The sequence below is a fragment of the Pieris rapae genome, chromosome 14 (assembly GCF_905147795.1).
Source record: "Pieris rapae chromosome 14, ilPieRapa1.1, whole genome shotgun sequence".
Lineage (NCBI taxonomy): Eukaryota > Metazoa > Arthropoda > Insecta > Lepidoptera > Pieridae > Pieris > Pieris rapae.
The window spans coordinates 8,933,416-8,947,121 of NC_059522.1; the positions used below are offsets into that span (position 1 = coordinate 8,933,416).

Genomic DNA, 13,706 nt, shown 5'->3' on the forward strand with positions numbered 1-13,706 from the left:
TATCGATGTTTTTATTACAGATTTAAACTCCTTAATTAAAAAAATTTCCTTAAATATACTCATTTCTTATTTATTTATTTATTCATTAAGAAATGTGTCGTATTGGTGCGAACTTTAATTCCTATCAATACGAAATACGAGCAAATCATATAATTAAATGCTTTGTAAGAAACAATTAGTTATTGCAAGAGAGCATATTTATATAAATAAGTATATTCCAATGGCCAAAATTTAGGTCTGGGTCTCTGAAATTCCTGTATCTGTTCAGTGATCAATCTTTTTTGGTCTTAGACATATCTTCACGATGTTTTTCTCCACTTAACGAGCGGTGTTAAATGCGTACAAAGACAAAACCATAAGCCCAACAATGCTCTATGGCAGAGTACCTACTAAGTACAAGTACTTAGTACTCTGCAACAAGTACAAGTCTATATTTAGTAACATGGAATACGTAATTAGCAAGATGCTACATCATTTATTATTTCGATATTAATTCAAAAGTTCCAAAAAATTCTAAAGTATTTGCAAAGATTTTGATTCAAACTTTTTGATTAAAAGGAAAAAGTTATCTGTTCTTAACTTAACATTTGGCAATAAACAATTGACATTTCTAACAGACCTTAAGCCTATCACAGATTATTATTTTAATTATTTGATTAAATAGAAAACGTTATCTCGATTATTCACTGGTTTAAAATCGCAGGTCAACGTGTAACACTAAAAACTTATTACGATCTTGAAACTGGCATAAAGCTATAACTATTTCCATAAAATTAAAAAAAAACTTATTGCGATGAATTATTTTCTAAATGTTTGGAAGAAGGGTTGAAATTACAGTTTTAAGTTTGATATTGTGTTTCTTTATATTTAGTTAGATACATTGCCACTTGCTCAGACTTTGACATGTGTGATAAAAAAATGATGCTCTAAGTTTTGAAAATTATTAATGTAGTTACTTGTCGATATTATTTAAAGATTCCTTCGGCCAGGAAAACAAACTGTTGGTATTAAATCAAAGTTTAAGGTTGCCTATAGTTTATAAAGTTTATATTTATTATCGAATTTCATGTAATTTATTTGGAAATTTATTTGAGAAATGGCGTCCTAAAGCCTATATTCGATCACTGTTTTGTAGTGGAAATGGCTTACTAAGGTGATGCGTCTGAATCGCCACCGAACTCCGATAATGCATTGTCCAGTTACGTATTCCCCCCAAAATATAGTGTGCGAAAAAACTCACCACCCGCTATCGTTAATGTCCCCCCACCGCGCACTAAACTTCTTTTTTTAATACATAACTTTTTTTCAAGATGCATTTTTACATGTTTCGGCCTAAAACTTTACACACCCAGTGAGAGCGGACAATGTTGGTAACGCCTATCGCCGCTCGGATTTCTCTTTCCCACCCGCACGGAAAGCGTACCGGACGATAGTGGCGCGAGGGGAATAGCCTATCCGTTGCCATTGTTACGTCTTAAACCAAGATTAAGGCTCTATGCCGATTTCCATACGCATACATTCTTGAACGCATCGAACGTCAATCAATTAAACATTTTATAAAATTTTCCTATATTTTTTTAAATTAGTAAAGAATTTTGGAATATACTGATAGGCACACGTCTACCTGTATCGTCCAGTACGAAGGCATTCGCGCCACGACAATTGAGTTGAGTTGAATTGAATTGAGTTGGTTAAACCGTAAAAATGCTACGGGCGGGCATTGCTGCGCGAGAAAGAGACGAACGAAAGGCGTGTTGGCCGAGACCGCTGCCTTCTTCTCGACTTACGCCGAGGCGCGACTAGTGAACGTCAGCGTACTGACGTGGACGGCCGCATTCGTGTTTGTCTGTGCCTCGTTTGACAGCCACTGAAAAAAATATTTCGCGCGTCTTTTGACAGCTGTTAGCGAACTTTTTGGTGCGCTCGGATATTGAACTATTTTATGTGTTGTTGCATCATATTGTAACGAAGGAGGATTTTATGTGGTTGTGCTAATTGTTTGGCTGTGCGGGCTATTGAGACGTTATTAAGTGATGAATCAGCGAACGCCGGCTAATTAACAGCGTTACTGTTACGAAAACAATCTTATACCTTTGCATCTATATCAGTTGGATATTGTAAGTATCGTGTTACTGCTATTAGATTCCATTGTTTTGTAAAGATTTATATTTCAAATTGAAATTTTAACCTCGTCAGATTACGAAAATTAGTAAGCTTAAAAAAACATCTCGTAAAAGTTAAGATTAATTGCATATCCACAGTTTCATTTCAGATAGAGATAGATATTTAATATAAATTAAATAATAATATTTACTATAAACGTAAAAAAGGTGGCATAAACTTAGCAAAGAGTTTAGTTTAAAAAAAGAATAAATAACACTGGCACACTAAACATTCCATATTCAAAAACCGAGCAATAATTTGTGATCAGAGGTCTGTTTTATACCGATCATACTTTTATATCATTAATACTACTGTTCTTACGTATGAAAAAGTTGACGTAAAAAGTTAATATTGTTAGCGACACGTTGGAAAAGTTGACGGGGCGGAGCTAGGGACCGCCAAACAGCTGATTGGTTCGGATACGACGTGTATAACGTTTTTCCGTAGGTATTTTTTTGTGCATATATTATATTTTCACGTGAAAACTGATGTATTATAATTCGTAAAGATTTCGGTACCACATACACGTTACGGGCACGTTAGAGCCATACAGCTATTTTAATTGTAGCTGTTTAATTATAAACCGGTTTTATGTATGACGTAATAATGAGAATTTCTTTTAAAGGGTGATAAGGTAATGTGTATATTTATTAGGTTTATCATTAAAAATAAATTGAAGAAATAATATTTCATTAAAACATGTATTTTGCTGACGTAATGAAACGGTATTAATTTCTAAATTACAAGATGTAATTAATTAGAATTAACTCTGTATATTCTTTAAATGATATATATATAATACATTTATATATATATGCCTCCACCAGAACCAAATAAAAAATATATATATGTATATGTGTAAATCTAAAAACATATGAACTATAACATATTTTTTTTTGTATTTTATATTCAACAAAGTTAATAGAGTCTAAGTAGAAATTATTTATTTTAAAAAATATATAAAGTTTAAACAATTTCGTAACACTAACTACATATGATTAAGTATAGCTTAGTATTAAGTTCAAAAATAGCTAATTTATATAAATAATACAAATTCCATAGCTGCAAAATTTGAATTGTCTTGTATCTCACAATAATTAATGATACTTATTCCATATCATTACATCATTAAATTCATTGGCCCAATCAACATGATTCATATGTTCATGAATCACACATTTCAATTGTCTTTATTGCTCAAAAATCAAGACATAAATTATACACAATTAACTTGTAAGCCAGTCTGAAATTCGTTTAAATATACTTCTTTAGTAGTCATAGTTGCCTGGTAAATTGCTAGGAATATATAAATTTATATTTATATCATCTATATATTATTAGCTTATATTAATTATTAAACAACCTTATTACTTACCTATAATAACATAATAAAAATATCGCTTGCAATAACTAAAAAAAGAAGATTATATTTTAATAAGATTATTTATCCGATTTATTTCAAGGAAAATATATTCTGTCAGCAGTGAAATCTTAAAATGTATTTTTTTTAGTCAACACATCACACGATAATAAACTCTAACAATAAAAAAGAATTAGCAATTACTAAAAAAGATTATATTTTAATAAGTTTATTTTTTCTATGGCTTACTTCATAGACAATATCTATCAGCAGTGAAACCTTAAAATGTTTTTTTTTTACTCAACACATCACACGATAATAAACTGTAGCCATAACTAAGTAAACTAATAAATTTGAACCATTGAACACCAATCCCTCAGAGGTAAGGAAAATAGGAAAATGAGAACACTTTACGACAAACAGAACACCGTCTGACATCCAGTTTTATAACCGAACAATTACATTTAATCAGACCATCACCCATCCCTCATCACGAATCCATAAAAGGCTAAGAGCAACAGAGACAAATATAGCAAAGCTAGCACCAACCATTGTCTAATTGCTTTTATTATTTTAAGGCATCGTAATCATTATGGCCGTAATAAAAATTGTAATTACTTCTCATTAGCTCAATTAAGAATATTCTAGACTTTAGTCGATTACTCAGTGATATATCGTGTTGAGAAAGTTTTAATTATAACTCAAAAACAAGGGAACTGCGGTGAAATCAGAAGATTTTATTAACGTCAGTCACGGATCGTATCAATCAATAATAATGATCGTAATATGGAACTAATCGTTTAAAATATTATGCATGAATTTTGAATTTTTGGACCATCTATTAGTAATATTAGAATTGTTTCCGTGTTAATTACGTTTTTGTATTTAGACACGGATATTCCTGGTTTAATAGACAGAAACAGGTCTCATTAATTGTTCTGTCTCGGCCATAATTAGTCTTTTGAACGTATACTTTTTAGTCTAGATATCTTTAACATAAGTTAAAATTATCTTACTCGGGTTACGCTAATTTAATATGTTTATACATTTTAAAGGCCGGCAACGCACTTGCGCGGCTTCTGGAAATGTGTGTCCATGGGCGGCGGTATAACATAACATCAGGTGTCCTTCTGCCCGTTTGCCTCCTATTACCTAAAACATAAGCTGTGACATAATTTAAATTTAGAAACCTGTTCCGTCTTATTATCTATTTCTACCATTTACGTATCATACATATTACAGGCAAAGCAGAAAAGTCAATTTTTCGTTACGAGTGTATTACGTATTCGAAATTCAAAGTATAGCGGAAGTCGGAAGGCGGAAGGAGCGAGGGAAAACTTTGGCGAAAAGTTCGCACGCACGTGGTTAACACGTGGTCTTGAGTGAAAAATCGCGCAGGTCCCGCGCCCCCCGGCGACCCGGTCCTCGCGTCGCCTTATCCTAAACGAAGGCTAACATTACTATAGCCTACTATACTTGCGATTTTTGTTCTATTATTGAAAATCTCTTTTCATCTGTTGTATTCAGTTCTTCCTTGCTTGTTTTTTATGATTTATTACAATACATTTCGGAAACCTTAAGACCGAATTGGTATTTTTATATAACCTCCGCAGGATCTATGATTGATGAAAGTATCCTACCCTAGTTGTCCATTGGTCACTTTTTGTGTTTATTGCATAGGTACATACCGACTTCTTATTTTTTTTTCTTATTTCTTATTTTTACAAAAGCATAAACTATTAGCTGACTTTTCAGAAACGAGATTTTTAATTAATTAAAATTTTGCTAAGAACGAATAAGTACCGCAATACAGAGAGGAAAAAAGGTAAAGATACACTGCCACTGTATCTTTATTAAATTTGAATACTTTTATTATTATAAAGTAAATTATTATTACGTTTAGGTTAGTGAAACCTATTGTGGATATATCCAATGTGTTTTTTTTATTTTTTTTATTGTAAAGACGTATCTGTTTTGTTTCCAAATAAATAAATAAATATTACTATGCAGGTAAAATTCGTAAATAGGTACTTTATATTTCATTGTATAGGTTTTTATGAACGATATATTACATATTTTCCTTTAAATTTCCTCTGTACAAACATTACCTGTCCACATCGTATGCCTAACTTTCATACTAACGTGAAACTGATCTAAAATTAAATTATCATGATTCATTTGCACTTTACTCTTTATTTTTCTTGTATCCTGTATCAGTTTTTTCTTCTTAATAATAATGTAATTGAATTTTTTTTTTCATTTTCCACTGTGAAAGAGATCACTCGATTGTTCTCCTTTTCATTTAATTATGTTCAATTTTTATATTGTAATCTACTGAAGTCTTAATAAATAAATACATACTCGCGAGCCCTCTGGCATTGAGAGTGTCCATGGGCGACGGTATCACTTAACATCAGGTGAGCCTCCTGCCCGTTTGCCCCGGTTCTAAAAAAAAAACATACAACATACAGGTTTTAAATATTTGGATAAAAAAATCTTTAATCCGGTATATTTCTATCAACAGTGCGGCGGTCCGGTAAAAGCACGGCGGCAAGCTGTTTTACCCTTATTTGAAAACGTCTTCCCTCCAAAGGGACTTCCTGTTCGCCAGTGGCTCCGGTAAGTAACTTATCCGATATCCAAACTAAGACCTAATACTAAGAACCTCACATGGGTTTATTTATTATTTATTTATTTATTTATTGTATAAATAATCCTAAATAGAGGTAGTTGGTGTGGTGGAAACACAAACTGGACAAGGTTTTTCTATCCACCAGGAAGTCGTTAGCTGGGTACTCTGTGATTTCCAGGGTCCGACTGGTTCTAGATCTTATTAATGAACTTTTGTACCAAGGTGACATGAATTCAACGAAATTACAGAGTACGGGCGCTGGTTGTCTGTTTCTTTGATTTTCTTTGAAAGAAATTCTCTGAAGCATGATTATTATATCTAAGATATTTACGGGTTTCTGGCTAACTAAAGAGTACAATAATAAAGATGGTGACAAAAATTGAACCTATTAATATGTAGTTTCTACAATATAATTGCGGATTTGGTAATTACATTACTGAAGTATATCCGAACCAATTCGACTTAGGGTCCTTCAAGAAAAGAGCGTACCAATTCTTAAAAGGCCGGCAATGCACTCGCGTGCCCTCTGGCATTGAGAGTGTCCATGGGCGGCGGTATCACTTAACATCAGGTGAGCCTCCTGCTCGTTTGCCCCCTATCTATATCTATATAAAAAAACATTAAACAAGAATCTTTTAAGGTATAACGATTATATTCTATTAATGAAAATTATACTTGTAAGTTAAATTAAAACATGCGCATGCGCATTACTAAATAGAAGGATATGAATACTTGTAATGATTGCTTAATTCTTTTGAATTGTGAGTTAAATTATTTTATTACAACAAGTACAGGTTTCCGGCTCATTAGATAATTACGAATCAAAACATGGGAAGCTCCTTGACTATAAATATGGGGGCTCATTAACAATTTAGTACGCAATTTAGTATGTAACTGTACTCTTGGTTTTAATTATAAGTACTTTGGGCAACATATAATATAAAAATCATTCGTTATAATTGGCTAAATGTTCCAATACCCCTAGATGGGGTAGAGGGCGTCCACATTAAATCTCCAGGTTCCAATCAAGCTCCTAGTTGGCCATCTAATCTGGAATGACATCGGAGTGTATGACCTATTATATTATATAATATTTTTCACTGCTGGCTAATCTGGGTTTCCCTGCACGGTGCCAAAGTTGGTCGTAAGAGATCAGCCCACTAGATAGGATACGGTGAAGACAGCGGTTGATGAAGACTTGCTGTTTCCACGTTTCACAACTATAGATCAGCACAGATTTCATTAATCATATGAAAATATCATTATAATCAAAGTTGCAACTTTATTCGGAATTTTATTTATAATTTCACGACCCATACAACAATATCTAGGTACGAGTATATTAAATTCAAATTTACATGAAAAAATTCATTAATTACACCGGAAAATTAATTGTCATGCAGAAGCAAATTGTGGACTTAAGAAGAACACTTTAAACTACATTTACTCAACAAAGCAATTACCGCGCGCTGAGATGACATGTTCACATTCTTTTAATTATTCGCGGAATACTTGACACCCGCACATTTAGGGTGAGGTAAGGGGCCGGGGGCGGCGCGACGTTTCAAAATTTTCTCGTACTTATTGTGACAAGTACCTGTGCCAATTGACGCTTGGGGTATTATACTACCCTGGTACTAAACAATTGGTTAGCTACATTTCAAAACAAAAAAGAGTGTATGTACTTAGTACACGCCTTATAAGTTATACTTCTTTGGCGTATCTATGGAAAAAAAATAGCCAAAATGCAGTAAGTAGTGATTAACGATAAATATTAAAATTAATCAAAAAAGATTTTATTTAAATAAATAAATTATTAGTTAATACTATCTATCACCATATATGAAATTGATTTAAAAACACCAAAATCATATTTAATTATTCACACTATTTAATTGTTACGAAACACGTATTCGAATAATAAAAATACTAGAATATACAACTTGAACATAGTTATCCATTTCCATGCCACCTATACCTAACTTTACAATGTCGAATTTAGGTGTTGGTGTACGCGCCCATCGTAAAAATTCACTCTCATTATTTTTCTCCATCGCGCCAAAACAAGCAGAACTTCAAGAAAAACAGTTCCTTTATACTGATTAATAGATAGATAGATAGATAGATATACTTTACCTATTTGTTCATAAATTTATTTTTTCTAATCCTATTGATTGGGATTGCATTGTTATGTTCTAGTAGAATTGCTAGCACAATAAATAAAACAGTTATTTTAGATAAACACAACAAATTAAAAAAAGTGCGTGCGTACAAAGTACACGTGTCAAAAGTGTTACAAAAATAATTTTGTTTAATACTTCTTTGTTATATTATATAATTAATTATTACTAGTAAAAGCCCAAATAGATGATGATGTACCCGTTTATGATCACTCCAAGTATTTGTGTATCTATATTCACACTGTACACTAAAGACACAATAAATAAATAATCACAATCCGCTTTCTGTGTGTCGTATATTTTTTCTTGATCTCCGTTTCTCACTCTCTCTCTCTCAATCAGTCTTCCATTTCTTCGACTGAAACGCTGCACATCATCGTGATGTTACCGTAAAAATGTTACTCCCATGTGCCTAAAGAAGTTTCACTTCAAAAAAGTTTTCTTCTTTTTTAGTACCTACGCAATTTAGTTGTGTTATGCTGTCCTTGTACACTTTCTCATAAACTACTGCCCAGACAATGCCACGATATCTTTATATTTAAGTATCTATATATATTTAAAAAACATATATTGACAAATACATATAGTTGATATATAATTGTAAAACATACAAGAAATACCTAACATTGGGAGAATATTTATATTGGTATATACTATTACCTTAATTATTTGATTCTATAAGTTATAAAAACAAAACTCATTAAAAATAAGTTTAACCTAAACTGCTCAGTAAGATACTAAACTGGCGTACAGATAAAAAACACGAACAAAAGCAAACCCTAAATCGCTCATATAATTACGTACAAATCGGCAATCTCTTCGCAATACACATGCAACCTAATCATCCTGTCTCAACTTAAACATCGCTTGAATTTAATTTCTCGATTAATTACAACACGTAAACAGGGAAAAATTCAGCAAAACGATAATTATGCACCCAACGAATCGATAACATTCATCAAAGTCACAAGAATCCTATTCTAAAAAGTGGGACGTGTTCGCCAACAAAACCTATATCCAACGAAATGAAGGGTTGTAAACGTTTCGAAATTTAATGAAATGTTTGATTTATACCCACCGTGAATCAGGTAGCTTATTATAAGGATATATCATTAAGCATTACGTATAATTAAACTCGAACTTAGCCCGAAGCTACCCCAATTTAAGCGGTGCCGCCATTATAATTTTAATAAAATTGCCTGCTCGATAAAAATACCAAAGAAACAACAAAATTAACACATCTGATTGATGTATTATTTGGTAATTTATCGGCTGTAATTACATTGTAATAATGGATAATGCTTCGGCGCGGGAGGCGATTTATTAGTATTTATTAAAGTATGAATTATTGTATAATTACTGGGATAGAAGCTTCCAAACTAAACACAGCGGCTTTAGATTATTTATGAGTGATTCTCGGAGTCCGTAATCACTTGTTTGCGATCAACTCTTCCGATTCTCGTTTAATGCGTCCATGTAAAAACACTATTAACTCTTAGAGGATATAGTTCTTCGAAGTTGTTTTTGAATTTAGACTCTTGAATAGTTGATACCACGACCGTAAGATAGGATTACCTTTGATATTAATTTAATTATGTTTCAGAGATAGTAAATAGTTTCTTCGATTAATTAGATAATATTGGCATACTTAATATTATTAACGTTTGAAGTGTTTTATCAGTTGTATCCTTTATTGTATTATATGTAATTAACGATATTCTGTTGTGTTTCTTACGAAGTATGTTTACTTTTATACATAGTAGTTATTTAATATGTGTATATATTTGTAACTAATTTCTTATTTTTGTTTTTTATTCTATCAGGACAGTGTTTATTTGTAAATAAATAAATATTTTTTACACAAAATCTACATAAAACTAAAACATAGGAAAATAAAAATCTGAGTATCAAACTCATTTTGGCGCTTTTTAGTTATAAAAGTGTTTTCCTATACATTTATATAGTAATATGTACATAATATATGTATTACTAAAATTACTTACAGATAAAGCCGAAATAATAAATAAAAATTAAATGTCTGCCCATTATTAAAACTATTAAACTATATCTCGGTTACCCATTAACAATTGTTTTTAAATCATAAATACTTGCATCTTACGAACAAACAAACATAAAATTAATAGTTTTTTAAGCTTCATGGAGTCGTAAAAGCGATGTACGCTTAAGATAAAATTCACATATGTTGTTATTATGACTAATAATTTATACACGACATAATAATTGTATGTGTACACCGGTTTAGTAAAGACTATATATTCAGACAATTTTGAACCTTAAGAGATATTTATTAGTATAAAAACATCAAATATATGTATTACTAAAACATTGAAAGAAGACATCGTGAGAAAGCGTTTATATAGAACAGGGAGCAAACGGAAGGCTCACTCACAATGCACAAACCCAGAATGCGCTGCCGGCCTTTTAAAAATAGGCTCTTTTCTTGTCCCCTTAGTTGAATTGATTCGGAAATACTTCAGTGGGTAGCTGGGTCCACATAGTGGTGGTGCGCAAAAACTACCTTAAAAACGCCTTAGAGTAAGGTCAAAATTGGTTTTTGAAAAGAGTTACAGACACACAAATCTGAGGTCCAGCCCTAAAAAGGTTGTAGCGTCAATGTATTTTTTATTAGCAGTGCCATATACATATATTGCGTAATTTCTTTAGAGTTATTGTTAACTAATTAAGTGGTTAATTAGTGCAGCATATTGGTCATCGGAATACTCAATGATAAAATTGAAGTGCCTTGGCTTATGATAACATACATATAGTATGCTTAATAATGGTTAAGTGGAGCTCAAGGTCATGTCTTCGTACAGCAATGGACTCTTCATTGTGGGTGGCTCGTGAAAGAAAACATAATGCTGAACTGCTTTATACCGAAATCATATATTGCATAAAGTACAGTTAAAACTGCTTATTAGAAGTTACAGGGTGCTAAGACTGAGGCCTAGACTAGATAGGGTTGTAGCGCGACTTTATTACTGAATCACAGACAAAGCTATACATAATAAATAAAAAAGGTAGTATGGTTGAAAGAAAAAGTGCACTAGCCGCCACTAGCATTTCCTGTCTTCGGAAGCTAGCTACTTTTATTTGACATATTAATGACTTTATGTACTTGACCCAGTAAATTCTACATAACACTGATAATAAAACGAATGTGCTACAGTTAATATACTTTCTGATTCAGTATAGGACAGGTTGAGAGGTTAAGATTGTAAGTGAATGTTTAAAGTTTTGAATCTATGGAAAAAAAGGTTTTCAAGAAAGTGTTTGATGATGAACGAGAAAAAGCGTTGGGCGCTGAAAGTGCTTTTTTTGGGTAGCTTGTACATATCTAGGTGTGTGTATACGCATATAATAACGGAAAGTTCGGAGATATTTTATTTGGCCAACAATGTAGTAGGTTTTCTGCTAAATAACAGTTATGATGATATATAAGATGACAAGAAAATTATTTCTAGCATAAAATAGGTAGGTTTAATGCCTTATAAAAAAGGGTGCCCCACCCTTTAGGGTTATTCAAATAGTTTACCAACTCAAACAAATGAAGGAGTTTTGTTTTGACACGAAACGAACGTCGTCGGGACGAAATACGAAATTCTGCCCGTATCACCTCGACGTTCGTCGTTCCACAACTGAGCCTTGTTTTATCCAGTTTTTGCCGCGCCACTACTATGTGGTACCTGAAGCATTTCAGAACCGATTTCACTTACGGTCCTTTAAGAAAAGAGCGTACGAATTGCAAGTCCTATTGGCAATGTATATAATATATGTATAAATATAGGTAATGTGTCTATGTCACTTATCGTTAGGTGAGACTCCAAAAAAAAATGTATATAGAAGTAGAAGTAACTTTTACTAGAATTACATTTTAACAATTGTATTGTATATAGTACAAGCATTGACGGAAACAATTACGTTAATTATTTGCTACAAAATTTAACCTTGTATTGATTTAGGGTTTTAATCTAAATGGTAGCGTCAACGAATACGCAACAAAGGAATTGAAACTTTAATAATACGGCAGAAGGTTCACAATGACCTAAACAATTTTAAGGCTTTTGATATACAAATTTTACAGTCCCAGTCGTCCATAAACATAAGAAGACATTTAATCGAAAGTATGCAACAGGTGACCTATGAGCGATCTCTTCCAACTTTTGGCAACTTAAAGAAAGTGAAGAAAAACTATAAAAAATAAAACAAAATAAATATGTCTTAAAACGTTCCATTATTTTATAGACGATTATATTATGTGTAACCACAGAATCATATGACATTGCATTACACAAGACATTATATCCATGTGTTGACCGTAAAAATATACGTCGAATAACCTCGTCATTCGGTTGTAATTTGCACCATACAAAGTAGAACCTCATCCAGAAATACGCTTTGCTATAAAGAAAACTTAAATCGCACAAATAACATAGTTTAGTTAGCCATAAGTTAAGATAGTCTGTCCGTAGCTAAATGAGATTCAGTAAATAGATATATTTCAGGATGGATTCTAGCTGGATTACGAATTTAGTTGTCGCTTGTTCTCTAGCTTCATTCAGTTGATTCTTCTCTATGCTCTCTCTTGCTCATGCCAGGCTTCGTAGTTAGTAAGGAAGATGGAAAAGGATATTCTGTTTCCACCGGTTTCTGTACAGCGCCCCTCTTAGTCTGTGTTTTGGGAACGATGAGTCTTTCACAAAATCGGTATACCTACCTACCTGGTTCACGTGATTTTTGCCTTCTGTTTTCACGATAAGTTTCCCGCCTCTGAGCATTGTATGGCCAATTTTTAATTCTTCTTCTTCTTATTCGGTACGCTCTTGACAGAGCGGTCGTGATCGCTATGTAGTAGAAGTAGAAGGTGCAGATGTGATGCGCTTCACGACGTTCCGCCATCGTTGCCTATTGGAGGTCATCCTGCTGCACTTATTCAGTGATTCTCCTACGGCAGACTTAATCTAATCAGTCCAGCGCGTAGGTAACCTGCCGCGCGGTCTAGCGCCTTCCACCTTCACATTTTTAATGTGTTAATACTATATACCTACACCTATACTTGCAGGGACAGCCTCTGTAAGTATAGGATAGCAAATAAGTAGGGCTTAATTTTGGTTAGTTTGATTGTTAATAAAAATGTTTCTTTCGTATATCGTTTATACTTGATAATTCTTTAAATTAATTTCCTTATTTAATGATATTAACATTGTATTAATGCACTCAAATATTTTATGGTCGGTATTAAATTGTAATAAAGCAAAATTATTATCAATACTTAAATACTAATTAAGTTACCGCAAGGTCTTACACGTGATTTTCCATATTCTAATACATTGCATCATTTGTTTTAATC

The 13,706-nt window shown here is 32.5% G+C and overlaps 1 protein-coding gene across 6 annotated transcripts in view; it reads left to right on the forward strand.

Annotated features, from left to right (window-relative positions):
- Positions 1-1,813: 1,813 nt before the first annotated feature.
- LOC110995235 (POU domain, class 6, transcription factor 2) overlaps positions 1,814-13,706 on the forward strand; it is a 118,015-nt gene continuing 106,122 nt past the window's right edge. For all 6 annotated transcript variants that reach the window (XM_022262298.2, XM_022262297.2, XM_022262302.2 and 3 more), the window contains exons 1-2: positions 1,814-2,117; positions 6,048-6,142. The gene's annotated coding sequence lies outside the window, so the exon portion shown is untranslated. The remainder of the gene's footprint in view (positions 2,118-6,047; positions 6,143-13,706) is intronic.